General features: G+C 41.0%; 1 protein-coding gene across 1 annotated transcript in view; it reads left to right on the top strand.

Annotated features, from left to right (window-relative positions):
• The window catches only part of LNX1 (ligand of numb-protein X 1), a 111713-nt gene that overhangs the window by 24144 nt on the left and 66709 nt on the right, over positions 1–20860 (top strand). The window contains exon 2 of the mRNA XM_051790380.1: positions 7627–7787. The gene's annotated coding sequence lies outside the window, so the exon portion shown is untranslated. The remainder of the gene's footprint in view (positions 1–7626; positions 7788–20860) is intronic.

Raw genomic sequence — 20860 nt, 5'->3', positions numbered from 1 at the left:
TATATATAAATATTATAAATATAGTGGGCCACAACTATATTTAAAGTAACAGCATGCAGAAAGTGGCTAAGAAAGTAAATGTGGCTCAAATTTACCTTGTCAGGAACAAATTAAATCAGTGTGGTAGAGGAGCCAAAGACAAATACATTTGGAAATGCCTATACACTGAAGTTGGGAATCTGGGTAGCAAGAGGAACTGGAATTTCTCGATAATCAAGATAAATTCAAGTTAATTGTCTCATCAGGTTTCAGTGCTGGTGGGATTAATATTGTATTGTCAGAATATTGTATAAGCTGTTTAAGCAAGCTAAGGATGACAAAAGAAGTTGTGTGAGAGGAATGATTTTGTCTATGACCTGGTGATATATATCTGCTTAACTTAGAACTGGGAAGTGCAAAATCTTGGGAAGCACAGCACAATAAATACACTGATTGCCAAGGCCCAGGAGTGAGCAGGGGTGGACAGGGGTGATATTATAAGTCACTGAAATGAATCTGAAAACAGAATGAGCTACTACTGCATGTGGGAAGACAACTGTGTAATTATGGGGATCTTTATTTGAAGATTTGCTGAAGATTTTATTTAGCTACCTGTGAAACATCGCTAGAGTAGCATTAACTACTGGATGATAGTTCTGTAAAATACATGTTGTTATACCTGGGGTGGAAGAATTCTGCTTTCAGGCAGCCTGATAGATAAAAATTATTTTATCCACCAGACTGGAAATCAGGGGTTGTCTCAGGAAGAACTGATCATGACCTAGTTACATTCAATATAGTTGAAGAGAATACAGTCCCAAACAGTAATATTCATTCTTGCTATTTTGAAAAAGCCAATTTCCCAAAGCCAGAGACAACCCTTAGTAAAATTGACTGAGAAGAGAAAAGTATGAAGAAAACTGCAAGTTTTTCAAGAGGAGGAGGAGGAGCTTGCTAAATTGGCAAGACATTGTAAAGACAATTGTATGGCAAAAGAAAATAGAAAGTAGAAATGGACTTACACACATGTACATGTGTTTAAACAGGTTTAAATTTGTCCACACGAGTCTGTATATGGAGTTATGTAGGCATACATATCTACAGACACTTATGTAGGCATGCATATACGTGGTACTTACATACTTAAATAAACTGTGTGGCTTTATACTGAAAAAATGGACAATAAAAGGGAGATAGATATCCACTGATATATATATGTTATGAAGTATGGAAATTACCAGCAAAACCTAGACCAAAATCTATTCTTGGCAAGCAAATGGTGTTCTGAATGTGTTTTGAATTTACATAAGGGGAAAAAAATAGAAATGGTATGGGCTGAGCAAGGGTCGAAGGCACTAAAACTATTAATAAGAAATATATTAGATGTATAGATGGCTAAAATGTTCAGAAAATATTTCTGGCTTATGTTTGGAAAGAAACAAGATGATGTACACATATCATGTGTGGATGACGAACTTTTTTCCAACCTAAAAGAGTCTTGGACAACTCCTACTTTGAGGAAAAAGCTTTAAAGCAGTAGCCCTTCTATTACCTACAGCTATGCATCCTAAATTTTTGTTTGTTTGTTTTTGTTTAAATTGGCTGAGAAACTGTCTGGCCCACTGCTGTGAACTTTTAATAAATTTGGGGACATAGGAGAAATTTTCCAAGACTGAAAGCATGCTCATTTTTTTTGCCAATGTCCTAACAACACAAACAGGATAATTCTGATAACAACAGGGCAGCTGGCCTGACCTCACTTCCAGCAAAATAATAGAGAAGCTGATATGGGAATTCAAGTATAAAGAACAGGAATATTATTAATGGCAGCCGATGATGTTTTCCTTGAATTCAGGTCTTGTCAGGTAAGCTTGATTTGCTTTTTTAATGTAAGATTACCCACTTGGTTAAAAAGTAACTATATAGGCATAAAAGACCCTGAAAGAGTTCAGTTTGATATCCCACCATAATTTGATGAAAAAGGTTGCATTTTACTTTCTTGTGTAAGAACATGTGCAGTGGCAAAGAGCTGGTATATCAAAAGGAGTTGATGCAAAATCACACTAAAAAGATTTTTCTAGTGAGATTCCAGACCCAGATCGGGACTCAACCCTCTTCTGTTAATGTTCACATCTTAGTCTTGCAGGAAAAATACCAAACCACTCAATCATTATGCATGGTGCTACAGAAAAGGGAATCTAAACTGCCTAAAAATGGACTTCAGTTTTAAAAAAGTACACTTTAATATGGCCAAATGCAAACTTATAAACTTGGAAACAGAGAACATGCAGCATATCTACCAAAATGGAGGAGACAGCTTAAGAAAAAAAACCAGAGACTTTGGAAAGACTTTGGAGATCTTAATGCACAACCTTAGAATGCAGTCATAGCCCGGTGACAGGGCAAAATATCTAGTGTGATCCTTGAGTATGTGCACAGAAGTAAAATAAACCAGGGCAAGAGTCTCACTTTGTCTGTCTTCATACTATTGTATGCATGTGGAGAGATTCACAGAGTAACATCAATGACATCAGTCACATACAGCCAGCACTCTAAAAGATGATTTAAAAGTTGGAGGAGAATGCAGGGAATAGCAAAAATCTTACCTAAGAGCTAGGTAATACACCTGCTATATTGACAGGTTTATACCACAGTCCTTTTGTTCCCCATAAAAAATAGATGCGGATGTCAGCATGAATGTAACACAGGCAGTGGTACAAGATACAGACACCACCTCAGGACAGGCTCTTTCAGCCAGCCAGGAAACGCATAACATGAGTTGATGACAATAACTGGAAGCAGTGTCATCAAATTAGCAATAAATTATCCATACGTTTTTACAAGTATGAACAATTACTTTCCAGAACAAGCTACCAAAGAGACCAGTGGACTCGCTACATTTTGGTTCTTCAAACTTAGTGGACCAGTGGACTCGCTACATTTTGGTTCTTCAAACTTAGTGGAGTGCTTTTCTAGAAAGACTCCTGGTTAAACCCAGGCATTGGTTTCCATAAAGGGCACAGAGCAGGGGATATGCAGCTTGTGACATGGAAGAAGTCAGGAAAGATGACCTCCATCTCTCTTCTAATCTTGAACTCTATGAACTGCTCCCAGTATATAAACCTGGCTGTGAAAGTTAATTCAAGAGCAGACTGAGCACAGTATGTACTTGTACATGCTTTCAGTACAGACATTTTACTCTGCCTTATGCTATTCCCTTTACTGTGTATAACAACGTATGGGAGAATTAGAATCTCTCTTTATGCCAGAGAATTCTTTGGTAATTAGGAGAAAGTCACTTAATTTCTCTTTCTTTCTTTGCCCACTTCTAGAGAGTGAACCCAGCTTTTTTCAGTCCTTCCTCCCACACTAGAGGAACTGCAGCAAACATATCCTTCCAAAAAGGCATAAATAATCTGAAAACTGGAGTAGGGCACAGGACTGATGTTTCTAATAGATCAGAGAGCTTTCATCCTGCAGAAGGTCCTAATGTTACCTTGGTCAGCAATTCACTCGTACTGTGAACCTTGATGAGATAAAAATAATTGTCCCAGGATTCGTTATGTAATGAGCTTTCTTTGTAATTTAACTAATGAATGTGCTGAGAGACCAGCTTAATCTTTTAACTTCAAGAATTTCTCCCAAGGGAAAACATATAGAGCCTGCCTATCTATAATATTATCCTCTCCCTGCAGCCAGAGCAATTTGGCCACTTGAATGTTTGTTTTGCTTATGTATGTTAAGTTCATGTGCTCACAGATTTTTCTGGAGGAGGTGGAAGGACCCCAAGCTTTACTTGAGATTTTACAGCTGAGTCTGTGGGCTTTTCCAATCAGAGCCTTTCCTGATGGATGCCATGTGAGCTCTATGGTGGGATGACTTTAGTTGCTGGTATGGCACAAATTGCTGTTTGGGGATTTTTCCCAGTAGAGCCATATTTAATCCTGTGCCGTCTTAGTCCATGAAAGCAGTCCATTTCAGAAAAACAGTAGTCTGGTACTAGTATTGGTTAATTAATTGAGGACAAAATATTAGAATACTCTAGTTTTTACTTTCTTCCTTCTCAGGAGTCATCAAGAAAATGTAAAGATACAGGATACAGAAGATCCAGTAAATTCTTATGATAAGTGAAACATGACTTCCCAGAGTAACATACACTGTGTAAGATCTTTGCCAACTGTAAATTACACCAAGTAGGTCAACTTTGGAAGTCAACATCTTATTTAAACTGTCACACTGTACAGAATTGCTTCTTTAATATTGGTGATTAATGAGTGCAGAGTGCAGTCTCATTTCCAAGCAGACCGTCAGTGACACTCAGTAGTCCCCAAAGAGTCCATAGTACAAGTACTTGGCAATAGTTTTATATTTTGTGATCCAATTCAGATTGCTGATTTTCCACAAAGGGAAAAAAAGAGAGGGAACTGACATGAAAACGCTGGCCTACATTCTGGAGTTGTTTCAACACCTGATTATTCTCTCAGAGCTTGTTCTTGTTCTCCTGTATGTCCCTACAAGTCAAGGTGCAATCCCATGTGAGAACATTGAATCAAATGCTCATGCCAGATGTGTATGTGGCCTGCCATCGTGGAGGTTCAGGAGAGACAGTGTATCCTGGGGGACTTCAATCTCCTCCTCTCTGGTCTGTCCCCACAACCCTAAGCTGTGACCCACAGCCCTTGATGCTCCTTTCCTGGCACCATTCCTTCCATCGCTTCTCCACTGAGGCAGTGCCAGCCAGGGCTACCCAACTTCCACCTCCTGGTCCCCATCCTACCATCCGTCCATGGGGCTCAGGGACAAGGGTGTATTTTACCATCGTGGGTATATCACAGAAATACACAAGGAATCTCCAATGCTGTTGAGGACCTGAAAGAGACAGCATAGCTCAGTCCCCTGCCAGAACTGTGTGGACAGGAATGCAACATGCACTGGAGATAGCTCTTTCATTTCCCTTTTTGCAAGCAGTCTGCTGGTTGGCCAGGACCAGGGGCTAGAAGAGAGTGGCCAGTGACAGGCAAAGAGCTGACCTGCCCCCTGACTCTTCTGCTCCAGTTTCACAGAGCTGCACAGGCCTCTGTGTTTGCAGGACACAGTGATCTTTTCAACCCAACACAGATGGCATCCACTACAATATCATCAACTAATATTTCACTATTACAATTTCCCATAATTTGACTTGACTAATCTTCTAACTTAGCTGGCACAGTGCCAATGATTTCAATATATGCTGAAATCAGTTAGTTGAAGTAAATAAATGAGTTTACTACAGTATAGCTTATGGCATGTTGTCCTCCTGGAATTAATTTCAACAGTACTGAAGTATGTAATATCTGCAGCTGAAAATGTCTGTCCTTGTACATCTATTTGCATAGCTTGAGATAAATGTACAAATTTATTTTAAAATTAAACAGACATAAATATGGGGGTTTTTTGCCTCCAGTGTATGAATCTGTAACAGGGAATTAGAAGTTTATCAAACAGTCAGTGCACTGCACCGGTCAGATCCATGAGATGCTGCTGTCATTTTGATGCAAAATAATGAATTGTAGTTGGCAAATGCTCTTGCTTTTCTGTGCTGTTGGTGAAGAAAATCTGCCAGAGCCTTTTGCCAGCTGCGGGCAAAGAAGAGAATCAATAAATAATGCAATACACAGGCTGGAGATAGTTTCAAAGGATAGCTTCAATCTTCCCAGCAGATGAAAGATAGGTTTGGCTAGGATCTTCCATCAACAGGTACAGATCACGAGTTCTTTGGTTCAGAGACATTAAAAAAACTCATCTTCTAGGGAAATGATTTGCCTGGTGTGTGTAAGGAAGTATAAATGCCATTCCAGGAGGAAAAATTCGGACAGGAATGAGTGCCCAAGAGGGTTGTTTGGGTGAGCAGGAGAGTGAAGAGCAGTGAAAAGCCTTTCTTCTGAGCAGAAGAACTTCTTAGAGAGTTTGAGTGGAAAGGAAAACAGGAAAACATATCATGAAATGGGAAAGGCTATTAAGCAATCCAGTAACATTAGTGTGAGAACAATGAATTCGAACTGGCCGTTAGTCTGGAAACTTAGAAAAGCCTTCTGGCAGTGGGAGGGAGTAAAAACTTGGCTAGTTTCTAAAACAGAAATTAAGTCTGTAACTGTCTGATGTGGTCACCTGTGGCAACAGGGCTCTGGGCTTTCTGATCTGGGGCGAGCAGCCTCGGAGAGACCTCCCATGAGAGGAAGGATTTAAATTCAGGCTTTGCTCTGCAGGGATATATTTGCTAATGTTTAAGCTTCTGTAGCTTAAGCGTGTTTTTAAAAGAACGTTGCATATGCATAGTTCAATTTTGCAGGCGACTGACGCATGAGGCTTTCATATCTGGCCTTGTGACTGCCGTGGACATCTGGTCCCGTGCAGGCTGTGTCTCTCAGTATTGCACCCATCCTGGGGGAAGAGCAGCAGCTGCACAATGCCCCAGATCCAGGACAGTACTGCTGGGTTTTGAACAACTGCACACTGAGCACTGGCAGGCTGGCTTGGCAGGGACCCATCCCAGGTTTCCTAGAGCAACTTGGAGCAGAGGTGCTGTGCTGTCAGGGCAGGAAAGGTAAATATTATTGCGAAGAAGCATCCATCAGGCTAAGGGTACGACTGTCACACTTGCTGGTAGGACTTGACAGGTCCCTTGATGATTTCTTCTAATAAATATTTAACATGGGATTTTATAGTCACAAGCAGCAAGTATGCTTTTAAAATGTTTGAAGGGAAACAAACTCGTGTAAGAGTGAATTGGAGACCAAGACCTGGTAGCCATAAATGTTTATATCAGAGCCTGGGGATTTCCTTCTTGTTTTTAGTATATACTGCAGTTTCTTGCTTCAAGTCCATCTCCAAAGCTGCCTTGCTTCCTGAATAACACTTCCTTCCTTAGAAGCAAATGCTTAAGATGGCTGAAGATGCATTTATTAGTGATTCATATAGTTGGAAGATGAGGGTTTCTTTTCCTCCACTGAAAATATTTTTTGAAAAAAGATCTTTTTTGCTGCCACTGCTTTTGTTACTAACACTCACACTCAGCTGTTGCATTACAGTACAGCAGCAAATACTTCATTTACAGTGCACATCTTATCCCCTTCTTGGGTACTTTAAAAACTGAAAATGACTCAGTAAGAGGGTTTGAAACAGTCTTAATTTTGCAGCGTTCAGAAAATTAACAAAGCTTGTATTTTCAGAGAGCTGATTCTGGAGTTTACAAATTGCTCTTATATGGTTCATGAGTTTACCACCAACTTCAAGTGTACAGGAACAAGGTGAATATTCAAATTCCAAACTATAGACTTGGGGTTAGAACTTGTGGGCCTCATCTTCCTTTTCCAAAGGGAAAGTCAACATGAATCTTTCATCTTGAAGCAATTTTTAAAATGGTCCACTTGACTGTTAAATGGTTCATTTGGCAATCTAAAAGAAGAAAAGAATTGCAAGTAAGAGCCTGACTGAAAACAAAGTTTGGTATATGCCGGAAAGAAAAGTAAAAGCTTCAAATTACACTATTGTATGAGCAGCCTGCTTATCTGCCTGCGGGAGACATGACTGGAAGGGTGTGGTCTTTTAAACCTTAAACTGCTCAGGTTTATGCAATTCAGCTTTTCTGTACCTTCTGTCATACCACAGGCTTCCCGGTCTGACACGGCCACCGACCGCTCTCTGCCTGCTGCAACACGGCTGAAGGTGGAGTGCAGAGCCCCTGCCTGGCCACGCCAGCCCCAGCCTGGGGATTTTACACCTGCAGGACTCTGCCAGCAGCAGATGAGAGGCAAGCTAAAGCCAGATATGTGAGTTGAAAGACTTGTATCGGGTTTTGTGCTGTTCCCACTTTCCCCCTTCAATTGGGCATGAGTTGTTCAAGAGGAGCAAAGGTGGAAGAAGATGATCTGGTAAACAAATCAGCCTCATTTTGTGGCAGGGGGAGCAGGTCCGAACCTCAGCCTGCACTCTCTGGAGCGCCATGCAGCCAGGTAGTGATAAATATCTACTCTGACTGTCATTAGTGATTCAGCCTCCCCATAATCTAATGCAGAGATCATTTTCATAATCTAACAGAGAAGGCCATATAACGTACCTGTAGGTTGCTGTGTTTCTTGGTAGTTAGTGTTAAACTACTTACATACCTACTACATGCTAGTATGCAAAGTACCTGTGCTTAGTTCATTACCTTTTTGCTAATCAGATGTGTTTGGGTTTCTGCCTTCCCTGTTGTTAAGAAAGTCTATTTCTTCTGTAAACTGTGTTGAAATCCAACTGATTATGTGTGGAGAGGTGCCATTTGTACTGCAGCTGCTTTTTAGCCCATCATTTTATTAATCCTCTGGAAATCCATTTCTTCCCCCCTCCCCCCAGGTTAAAACCCACAGTCTCACTGCAGCTGTAGGAGGTAAATTGAGGCTACAGTCACTGCTGCTGTATCTTGCTGCTTGATTTTATGCATATAACTGCAGCTGAAGTGAGGAAAGAAAGAGAACTTGGTTTAGTTGTTATCTTTAGCTCATGTTATCCTCCACTTACTTCAGCTTATCAGTTCTTCACTCAAATCATCTTGCAATTCAGTAGAGGTATATGCAGGGGTTGCATACCTGTGAATATGAATGAATAGAAATAACTTCTTATAAATTTGATTTCTACCCAGAAGCCTGATTGTTCATGTATTTGCACGGACATGCCAACATAGAACCCAAAACTGCAATGAGGATATGTGGACATCCTCACACACTGAAATACATACTTAGAGTATTCTGTAGACAAGAGGTCCAAGTACATAAATCAGCAGGACCTGTTCACATGTTTGAACATCGTAATGTTTTGGGGTGTTTTTAATGACCATGGATGAACTTCTTGACATCTACCAATGAAAATCATAAAAAGCAGGAAAGATATGCATATTAGACATATTCCATGCTTTCCTACAGTGCCTGATGACTAGAAAAGGGTTCATCCAACAGCAGGAAAAGCAACTGTACGTTAGGTGACTATACTGGGCACTTTTCCCGCAATCTCCTGTAGTAACAGAGCTCCTTGGTCATCCCACTCTCCCAAGCTCTTTTCATTTGATCATTCATGTTCATGCAGAACAATATCAAGGCAGCTCCATCAACTCATTGAAACAGCACTGTCTATTATCTGCTGTTGTTGGAAAAGCACAAATGCTGATCTGCAGATAAAAGCCAGGATTCACTGTCAGGCATTTGGAAAGCTGCTGCCATGTGAGGAGTTGTATCCTCAATACTCACATCCACTTTCCTAAGACTGAAAGGAAGTAATCTGTTACTAATTTGGTATTTTATTCTTCCATCCCAAAACTCAGAGTTTATGTGTATTTTCCAAAAATATAAATTGAATTAATCCGGGAAAGTTTGTTTCCTTGTTATCTTTTCTTTGCCACCTGAAAATATTCTTTCTCCCACTGCTAACTTCTCTTACTTGTTTGTGGTCCTGTACAAGTCTCCTCCCCTTTGCTCACATGGGTTCTGCTTTTTGGATGGGTGTTTCAAGCCCATGTGTTTGAGCATTAACTGCATCAGGACTTCATTGTACACAGAGTTGGCAAGAAGAATTTTCCTGGCTCTGGGTTGAGATCGTCTGTCAGAAGAGAAAATTGAATTGTCTTTTGGAAGAAGTTTGAAGGTGCTGGCATCTTCCCCGAGCATAGCCTTTCTTTTGTAAAATGGGAATAAATCTTGCACGCAGGATGAGATGATAGATTAGCTTCATTTCACTGCAAACCAGGAAATCAAACAGCATTGTTTCCAGAAGCAAGGTAAATTAAAAAAAGGCTTTCAAATGCAGAGAGTCTTTTCCAGGCTGGCTGCTGGAGGGAAGCAGTCCAGTATTTCTGGAGCCCTCAGCCCTGTTTGCAGGGCTAGATACTGCAGGGGCAGGTGAAGGCCTGTGGCTGATATGGAGGTGCTTTTGAGAAGACTAATGAGGCCCCTCTCTTATTAAAATGGCTGGGCACTGGTGTCCTGCAGGGCTGCCTGACTTAGCACTTGTTTGCAGTACATGTCCCATTCTTTCACTGAAATTTGTGCTCCTAGAAGCTGGGATGCACAAGTGTACAGTTGATGTTTCCAAGGCTTTTCCCAAAGGCTCAAACTGAATCTGTAAATAGGATTGTTACCTGAATTATGTGATTCAAAGGGACTCAACATGGAAGATAAACTTTCACCTTCAATACGTGTTCAGGGAATGGTTAGTTGGCAGCTTCTGTTGCATACAACAGCTTCCCAATGCCTACTGCTCCCATTCCTCTGAGTAAACATCAGTTAGTCCTTTACAAGGAACTAAACACTCAGACTTCCTACCTGTCTAGCTGCTCCTGGTAACTCTCTCATTGGTCCTCCAGTTTTACTTTAATATGCCTACAACATCCTTACTAAAACAAAGAGTCTTAATAAAGTAATGGTTTTCATCTGCCAGTAATTTCTTGTTAAGGAATGATGGCTATTTCTCTGTCTGGACTGATACATCTTTCAGAAAATGGCTTGTCTGAAAAGAGGTAAGTTTTGATTGGATTTTGGATATAATTCTTGTCTATTTTTTACTTGTCTTTTCCCTACTCTTTTGCTTTTCATGCCTACAGATACATGGTATAGTTACTGTTGAGATGCTGATGTTAAAAAAATACAGGTGATGCTGTTATTTTATTTTATTTTCTCCTTCAAAGATGATTTTGTGCTATATATTTAACAGTATCAGTTCACAGAGGATTTTGCAAGTACAACACAGTTCTGAAAAATATAGCTCTGGATTTTCATAGTTGCAGTCTGAGAAGTCATCTAATCATACTACTATTATTTAAAAGAATATTGCAGTTTAGATTGAGTCAAAAAGTGTTTGAGGCACGGAAATAGTTGTGACTTGTAGGAGGAATTTCAAAGAATTAAAAAATCCTCTTGCCTGCATGAATGCAGCAGATCACATCTGATCATGAGAAAGGATGCAGGAAGCAGGACAGTTTGAGCATGTAATTCCTAATTGGTTTCTCATCACAGAGCTAACAGCACACAATTGGTCTTCACACCCACAGAACCGGTTCTGGAAGCAGATATTTATTCAGCCACAGACTTAACTATCTTTCCCAGGCTGGTGTCACTCGTGTGTCCTGGCTGACAAAACCTTAGTAAGCCCCTTGTTTTTAAGGAGAATATTACAAGGCCATCAGCAGCACATGCATGCTAATTGGCAATGGGCTTTGGGGAAGTTCCCACAAAGCCCCAATTAAAACAGTGATGAATCAAGAACAGTGAGTAGTACTCACATACTCAGGGATGTTGTTTCCCAGCACTGAGCAGATGAGGGCAGAACCAGGCTCTAGAGGATGTGTTTTGGTAGCTGAGGGCTTGGTCACTATAATAAACAAAACTTACTTGCCGTGACATTGGTTGGACAGGGATATTAGTCATTATCCTGCTACAAAAAAAAAAAAAAGATGCCCTGGAACAGAAACTATTGCACAGCTTTATCTAGAGAGACCTGCTTCCACTCCTGCTTGAATACTTTGTGTTTATCCAGTCCTTTCCATTTGGAAGAAAGTTATACTGCACAGCTCACTCCCAGATGAGCATTAAGGACTATCTGCAGATATAAATGGGCACTGTCAGCACTACTTCGTAAGAGAGGTTTGTTCAAGAGCCCAAAAGTAACCTGTATTAGCCCCAGAAAACTGATAGATCACAGTTACTGGGCTTCAGGGTTCAGCCTCTTCAGTGTGCAGTATGTCTCCCTCTTTCAAAGACTGCTTGTTTCTTAAATGTGAAATTCAGCACTTGGCATTGCAAAATGTCTGTAAGCTCATCAAAATTTCTTCCCCGTGCCCACTGAAATTTCAATTTATGGCTGCATATTGCATGTTTGCCTGTGATTTCATAGGCTCTCCCCGGGCTGGGCCACTCTTCCAAGCTGTTGAAATTTACTTGTTGGCTACCTTACCTGTGCTTGTCCTCTCCTTTCTCCAGGTTCCTGAATGGGACTGGACTCCAGCGGCTGTGACCCTGGGACTGGGTGAGAGGGAATGCTTTCAGATTGTGTTATTTTAAAGATCAGAGTGTCGCTGTTTTGTGCAGTTCTTCAAAAGGGACTAGTTTTTTTCTGGTTAGAATGTGTTTATTCAGTCATTTTTTGTGGATCCAAGTGGCAGGAGGAGGAAAGAGTAAGACACAGATATAATTTAAGTTACAGACGTTTACAGACCTGCAATTTAAATTATATATTGTATATAATATTTACTAATGATTTTTATTATTATATCTAATAGAATAATAATTATATCTAAATTATAGTACTGGAGTTAGGTGCAACATAAGTGGAATTGAGATACAGATAATTAAATCCTTACTCCATTGAATTTGCTTAATTTTGCTTTTGAGCGCAACAGACCAGAGGTTTTAACTCAAGCATTTGCTTCTCCTGTTTAGACAAGTCACTCTAAGGAGCGAGATGCTGCAAGTTGCTACTGTCCTCCCATGGGTCCATGTTCACAAAGCAGAGAATGCAGTCCTAGAATTCAGGAGGACTTTCCCTCAGATCAGATCTGAGAACATCTCTGTTCAGATTGCTTCACGAGGACTCTTGTGACAGAAGCTTGGCCTTGGCCCCATGGCGTGGGAGCAACTAGGTGCCCCTTCCCCTTCTCACCTTACCATGCTGTGGGCTGCTTCTAAAAAAAGGTCCCCACAGGGTGTTATGAGAACTTATTAAGTAGTTTGTCAAGCATTAAGAAACTCCTGGATCAGAGAAGCAGTTGTAAAGGCACAATGTAATTAAAGCTTGGCTTATTTTATTATGTGTTATTAGCAGGGCTATCCATCACATGTTCTGCACTTTGTAGTTATTAAATATTATCTCATGGGCACATGTGAGAAGATGCTCTGTGGTCTGAGGGTGGCAGGCACCATGGCTGTGAGAGGCAGGTTGAGGTGTAAGGCTTCAGTATCCTGTGGGGAAGAAGTCCTCCACTGCTTTTTCATTCCCTCTTCATCAGCTTTTTCATTCCCTGGCACTGGGAGGGCAGAAAGGTAGCATCACCCACCTCCCCAGCTGACCCACTTGGGGCCCTGGGAGAGTATTGCAAAGACAGATTAAGACTTACTGTGACGCTGTATTAAGTTACGATTTTCACATTCCCATGCATTTTCCCCTGCCTATTGCATTGTTATTTTAAAGTTAAGTAGGGCAGGCCCACACAGAGAACACATGGTCTGCATTCCCCATCACAGCAGACTCACTTGCAGCAAGGACCTGGGACACACTCCCTTATGCAGTTCGCTTGGAATGTTGTACTTGTTTCTGGCTACCAGCATCTTAGAAGGTAGCTGGGGCATGTGGTTGTCCAGCCACACAAATACAGTTTTGTCACTTGGTCAAATGGCTGAAAGCAAGCTTGTGGTATTTGTGAGGTTGCCAGTCTTGCCACAGTCAGAGCAATCAGCCAAATCGGAGTGGTAACGCACCTTTTGTTACATAACTAACTGTGCAATTTTCTAATTTAGTATGTGAAATGCTGATGGCATTTATCATGTCAATTAGGATGAGCATATGTTTAGGAAGCCCTTTAGGAGTCAATCATAATTGCTCACATAGCCTTGCTTCAGCCACATGATTGACTTCCTTTGGGTAGGTAGACCGTGTGCCTTTGGGCAGCAGTTACCCACAGCCTGCCCATTTTGCTACAACACATCTTTGCACTTGGAGTCTGAGCATGTAGTTCTGGCATAAGCTGTTGGTCCAAGTCTGGGTTTACTGAACTTTGAAAAAAGCAAGACACAGAAGTTGCTACCTCAACCAACACAGTATTTGACAACTAGAGACATGCCAGCAACAAGTTTTCTCAGAAATACTTCTTTCTACTAAGGTGAGTTCATTCCTAGGACATATTCCTGGTACTGTGGGTAGGTTAACATGTGGATATGTACTGTCTTATTCAGATCTTCTCTTCGCTCAAATCTTGACCAGCTGTTCCTAATATTCTCAAATTACTTCTGGGCTGATTTTTTTCCATTTTAACATGCTGAGTAAAGTTCTGTATCCATGAAATTGTCAGAAAGAGCAATTCAGGTTTGTGTGGGCGTGTGAGAGACAGACAGACAAAAAGGCAGAATATATTTCCATACATTCCTAACAGACATTTCAGCTATGTAATTCCACAATGAAAAGCTTTTTCCAATATTGGTTTATTCTGAAAATTCCAGCATGAGCAACAGAGAAAACCACTTTTTTTCAAACAGTCTGGTTCTGGTTTGAGAAGTTGTTGTGCTTGCAGGCACAGTATGCCATTTCTGTTAGGTTTCACAGCTTGAGCTGTGAACAACTTAAAAAGTTGGGGTTATTCACCTACTATACTGTACCACTGGATTTTTCTATTCAGTTGGAAATGCCTTTCATCATTAAAGGCTCTACAAAGAGCTTTGATTGTTATAAGGTATGAGAAGGACTTTTTGACTAACAATAACTTTGAAAAACTAGTTGTCTTAAAGGTGGGACCAAGCAGAGAAGTAGTTTTGGAGCTCCTATTTATTGTCTCAAAGGCATCCTGTATTGACTGTGCTGAACTTTTAAATACAATTTTTTTCCTCTAAGACCCAGTTCTAACAGTCTTTCTTATCCGTCTTAAAAGCCAAGCTGAATTCTTATCTGCTAAATCTTTATCTCCAGGATCACCAGCTATCCTCCAGCTACTGACTTGCTACCTGGAGGTATGCATCTCGCCTCTGCCCACAACAAATCTCCAATTAACTACACCTCAGGCAGAAAGAAAATGTTGTGACTGTTCTTTAGTTAGAATAGATTTAAAAATAAGTGAAAAGAGAAAAGAAAAAAAGAGAAAGATATACGTAGGAGGGTAGCTGATCTCAAGGCATGATGATAAGATTTTGAGCACCTTAGTGTTTTATAACCTTCCTTCAAACAAAGTTTCAAATCTAGGCAGACTGACCCACCCCTTTGGCCTTTAGTGCAGCTATGCCAGAATTGGTGCAAATTATTACATAATATTTTATAGTCAGATCTTTGAAATGTGAATCACTGCCTTTTTGAATCTAAAATACTGTATAATACATATTATTGGAGTATGGGTCACTCTATGTTCTCCACAACTCTTACATAGTATCACTTTGAACAGTAAAGTCAGTGTAATCTGAAAAAAACCTTCATTTGGGTAGAAGAAGTTAGTGGTACAAAACATGGTAATGGGAAACCTGGGAGGCCTGTTACCACGGAAGGCAGTTTGATTAAAGATAATAAATTAAAACAGTTAAAATTTTACAAAAGGCAAACAGTTTTGTATAAGCATTCAACCTGATACTTCATTATAAAGTCCTGAATATGAAATAAGTGGTGTGATCTCATAACCCTGTGCTCTAACAGGAGCAGTAAGGTTTATACCCTTTTGAGTATGGTCACAGCTAACCCTGTGTAACCTGAGGGCTTTGTGCTTTTGCTTGTGAGGGTGAAGGAAGACCTCTGCTCCCTCCTTCTTGGCTCTGATCAACTCTTCTCCCCAGTGTGGGTGAGCCACTAGATGGGGACAATGCCTACATCGCCTAACCTGGTCAGGTCTAGCCACTGGCAGCTGGGCTGATGCTTCATTAAAGAGCTAGTTCTGTAACTGTGAAAGCTACAGAGCCTCCTAACAATCTGATGTGGGTACTTTTTAACATTAGAAGCAAGATGGCAGTCTCCAGGCTCTCAGCTGAGTATCGAGGCAAGTGTTGGTTGCAGCATGCTCACAGGTAGAGCGGTGAAAGGAAGGCCAGGTTAAAGCATCTCTGGAAGAATAAGGAGCTTCTAACTTTACTTGGCAGTTGTTGCCGTGGGAGTTAGGTGCTGAAAAAAATCTCCAGAGCAGTTAATTAGGGGTGAGATAAGAAAGGGTTTATTATGCCAAGGCAAAGATGTTACAAGACGCGCGCGCAGGCCGTGCCTGAGATGTTACATTTTATAATACCATCCATCCAATCCTAGATGTGTCCACCCTGTGGCCTTTACTCTGGACCGCCCCGGGTCCACCCCCTGAAAATGGGTCTGGGGTGCATTTCGGGACCCCCTGTTCATCCCATCTTCATCTTCATCAGAGCACAAAGGGTACATAGTCACCCAGTTTTTGACCGTGTTCTGTGGTTTAGGCCCTGATATGCTGTTCTGCCAATAATCTAGGCCTTGCCTTGACAAAAGACTAAACATTTCTGCTGTATTCGGGGGCAGGGGTGATATAGGGAGCATAGAATGGGGTAAGAGGGTTAAGGAATGTGTAAACGAGGGTGCTAGAGGGAAAGGGACAAGGGACAAAGGAGGGAGGGTTGCTTCTTTTAAAATCTACTTATAAAACTTATAAGGCTTACCAATATTAGAAAAATAAAAAAAAACATTAGGGGTTTAAGGCATCACAGCTGACAATGCCGCTGTGGCAGAGTGGTTTCCTTGCATGCCTGCAGACCAGCACCATACAGTGTCATGCTGAACCACATAAATGGATGGCTGTGACTCGCTCAGAGATGCACATTCGTAGGAGATAACAGCCCATGCAGGGGCTGGGGGAAGGATGCAGAATGACTTTGCTATCACAATTTAGCTAAGAAGAGCACAACACCTCAGTAGTACCTCCACCTCCTACAGGGTTGTACAGCAGAGAAACAGGGCATGAAAAAGCATCTGCTTTTAATGAGCAGGTACAGGATTTGTTATGCACACACTCAAAGTTCAAAAATAAAACAGGAGCATTAATCACTTAAACACAGAGAGAAAACCAAACCAAACAAAAACCCAAACCAAGTCAATCTTACTGTACTATTCAGAATCCCTTTTCCTTTCATGTGCTCCCACCCTTACCCTTGATTAAGGATTTCATTACCACCAAGCTATGCTACTTCATAGCCACTGGGGCTAAATTCCTCTAACTGTTCTGCTGCTCATCTGTGTTGCTCCTCTGTTTTCCAGTGATGCCTGCTCAGTGGCTTGTCTTTCACCATTGGTGATTTAAGCCAGTAGCTGCCCCTCCAGGCCCTGCGTCACTGTTTCTCTGGCCTTTAGGCAACTAGTTTTTCCTTCCTGTGATAGCCAATTCCTCAATATCTTTCATCATTTAAATCTTTTCCTTTCAGCCTCTGTTACTCACTTTTTACTACCTGAAGTTTCTTCCATTTTGTGCCATGCTACTTCCAAGTGCAGCCTCCTGAACAGCTGGGTTAATATTTGATGGTGTGGGTGGGCAGAGGCAGTGGGGTTCTGCCTCTCTGCTTGGCGAGCCCTCCTCTTGCTACACTACCGCCAGTGTAACTGTCGTGGTAAGTCAGTATTTAGGCTTAAGATTAGTTAAATGCTTCTTGGATGGGACAACTGTGGGCTTGGCTACTCTCCATGTTTACTGTCCATGCTTTTTGTCTGGGTTATTCTCTTAAATGCTTCTGGTGGCTGCAAGTTCCTAACCAGTGAAGAGCAGTAAGGTACAAACTCTGTCAAATCAGTGGAGGCTATTGGGTAACTTTTTAAAAAATACGTTACCATGATAGTGGTTTTCACTGTGGTCACAGCCTTGGGGGTTATTTCATGTCCTGATGTGACCATTCTCTTTCCATCTTGTGGCTGAAAATTTAGCAATCCAGATGACAATGTTCTTCCTTCATCATTTGCACTGTGCTTCAGGTCTCTGCCATGGACTGAAGCTTGATTTACTGCAGTGTCACAACACTGACATTCTTACAAATCAGTACTTAATTTTCTTTATCCAAGACAAGCTGTGCTAGACACTGTACAACTATGGGATCTGAGCTGTTGAAAACTACCTTCACAGCAGCAAAGTGGCAAATGCTGGTGATGTCTGATTAGGCATGGCACCACCACCTCCTCTAAAATCTCCTCCTGCCAATCATCCGTGCAGCAACCAGTTTCTGTCAATATGGTTTTTACTGTAAGAAGCATGAGACTGCCAAGGTGGCATCCACGCTCTGCTGAGGCTGCCAGTGGTGGTTGTAAATGAATGTAGGATTCCTTCCCTCTCTTTTCCCCTCTCCTCTTCCCACAAGAAGGGGCCTTGAAGAATGGAAGTTCAACCCGGTAATAATTGCCTTTTTTTTTTATTTCACTGGGGTTTGCCATTTATCTGTACAAGTTTCCTTGCTTAAAGTGTTTTATTCCTCTTATTTTTTCTTAGGTAATAGAAGAAGTAGAAATAAACTCTGGTAATCAACAGGTCAATTTTAAATTGCCTTCCCCCTCTCTTCTACACCATTCAAGAGGAATTAAGGCTTTAATCTTCCTGAAAGGACATAAAATTAATTATGTAGATATTATGACAGCACATAAATGTTATAAATACGAATGACTGTAAACATTGCAAACAACAATCTGTGTGAAAACTCTGTCACATGTCCTCTATGCTAACCTTTTTGGTGGTATAATCACCCTCTCAAAGATGGCAGTAATTTCATTACTTGATATGTCCAGCAGTTTATGAAAAGGTTCATCATGGATGAACATGGACTGGGTTAGCTAGGAGAGGCTGAGATTTTTTTTTTTCAGAATTTATATTATTTATATTATTATGTGGTCTAAATTTTCTAAATAAATTATTAATATGTCAGATTCATAAAAAGTATCTGTAATGTTACCAGGACAGTGAGACTTTGCTTCCTCTGGGGCTTCTCTGATCATTTTTGCTGCAGCAGGGCATGGCCTTAAGGCAGTGATGCCTCTCTGTTGTCATTGCAAAAGTAATTGCAGTCACTTTGGAGATGTAGCAACATTTCCAGCTGTACCTAATTTGTATCAGGGGAATTGATGTGTTGTACATGTGGGAGCAAAGAAGCAGTACTTTCAGGATTAGGGCACAAAGTTGGGAAGGGGCTGTTTGGATGCCCATGCTCCTGTTCCTGCAGACTGCTCCCTCCTCAGAGCAGGGCTTCAGCTTTAGCTTTCAACAGGTTTGCTGATGGGAGCTGTGTGTTGGGTCTCCTGCCAGCAGCAAGCAAGAATTTCTGTCCTTGTGAACATCCATGAGGCAACAAAATGTTGGGGTTGGTTGTATTCTGGTGTATGGTGCATGGGGAGAGCACCCACATGGATCTACCTGTGTATGGTGGTACAAGAGAACGTGGTAGGGGAGTGGAGGAACAGCATGATAATGCCCACATCCCTGGTTGCCCCAGGTGCAAGGTCTTTTGACAACATAAGAAAAAACAAAGTTCATAATGCAGTACTATTTTTGTCATGCTTTACCAATTTTTAAATCATTTTACGTCTATTTTTAAAGCCACAATCCTGCAAGTTCCCAAGCCATGTGTTGCCGTTCTTGCAAGCAGTCATGTTGATTTGAGATGGGCTTCCCCTGTGAGTGAGGGATGTGGAGAGCAGCTGAATGCTCTCCTTCTCTTTTGCAAAACACAGCTGCTGGTAGATCAAACACCAAATTGCAGCTACCCCACTGCACTGAGAAGTTGTCTAAGGGCTTCCTACTTGGACCCACTTGCAGTGCCCAAACAATCCCCACCTCTTATCATCTTTTCTCTTGTTTCATTTTGCTGTGTTTCACCTTAATGGGACCAAATAATAATTCCTATATTAAGATAACAGGCAGAGCTGCTTTCTGCACTATGGAGAGATGTTCATTCCTTCACAAAGGGCTGTTCATAAAGCTCTCATGAATATCTTTACAAAAAGAAACATTTGACCCAGTATAGAGTATTTTAAATATTTGCAAGGGTTCTGATTCCACTGAAGCTACTGCTAATCAAGAGACAGAGCTTATGCAGAACTTAGACTTGCAAGCAAAACCTATTATTTTGCAGGCACTTAATGTAATTGCTGTATAAGAATAAGATCTAACAAATCACTGAAGTGAATGTATGACATTTAATCATCTGGTAAGAGTTAGTGGAGGTATTATTTTACCTTCATGTCAGAAAAACCCTGCCATGTTAAAGTTTAATCTCTCAGGTTTAGAGCCCATGAGCTTTGCATAAAAATAAGGTTTTTATTTATATGAAAATATGCTCTGTCATAGACAGACTTCTTTTATTATTCTTTCCCTCATTTGCCCTCAAACGTGTGTGTCTGAGGCTGACACATTGTCTCAGCAAATTAAGTCAAGCTGGAAGCAAGGGTAGAGTGTTACGGCAGAGCACCAAAAAAGATTTACATTTTCAAGCAAGAGCAGTAATTAGGCCATTGCATATTTTATATCTTCATGTTTATTTTCAAAGCAGTATAACAAAATAAGCATTGATATAATGAGACATAAGTGCTCCAACGAGCAGTTGGGGTTCATCAAGTAAAAACTACAAATTACTCTTCAGTTTTGCTGCCACCCACAGAGTTTACATCTCTAAAATACCAGCAGACAGGTGCTTCGGCCAGAGCTAATTGGGTTTGTAGTTAGTGACCTACTGGGTTTCTGTATTACAAATTATGAAGGGAATAGGCCTATTTTTTAGTGATACAGTACTTGGCATTGTGTTGTCCTCTTCAGTATGTGAGGTATTTGGTGCTTTGGGAAGTAAATGAAGTTTTGAACTGATTATGCTAGTGCAGATGGTTATAACTGCTTGACTTCAGGCAGATAAACTTTGAATGCAGGGGCCCAGGTCCATTGCTACTGTGGTATGAGGATGGTCTAGAGGGTCCCGAGCTCTAAGTTCTCATGACCCAAATTGTCTTCTCTCTGGCTACACATTAAGTGTCTGTATGCTTGTGTGCATTGGGTGAAGCTGCTGCTCTCTCATGCTGTGCTGAGCAGGTGGTTTGGGCAGTAACCATTATTCTTAACTATATTTCTTTCTTCTTTCATTATTTCTTAGCTACTTTATTGCAATCTTTATCTACGCACAATGCTGCTTTTCCAGCAGAAGTAATGTGGCCACAAAAT

Source organism: Manacus candei, unplaced genomic scaffold, assembly GCF_025592945.1.
Source record: "Manacus candei isolate 608988 ecotype Guabito, Panama unplaced genomic scaffold, ASM2559294v1 h1tg000028l, whole genome shotgun sequence".
In the NCBI taxonomy this organism is placed as follows: domain Eukaryota; kingdom Metazoa; phylum Chordata; class Aves; order Passeriformes; family Pipridae; genus Manacus; species Manacus candei.
Note: the sequence above shows the minus strand (reverse complement) of the source record. Positions and strands in the feature narration are given on the sequence as shown.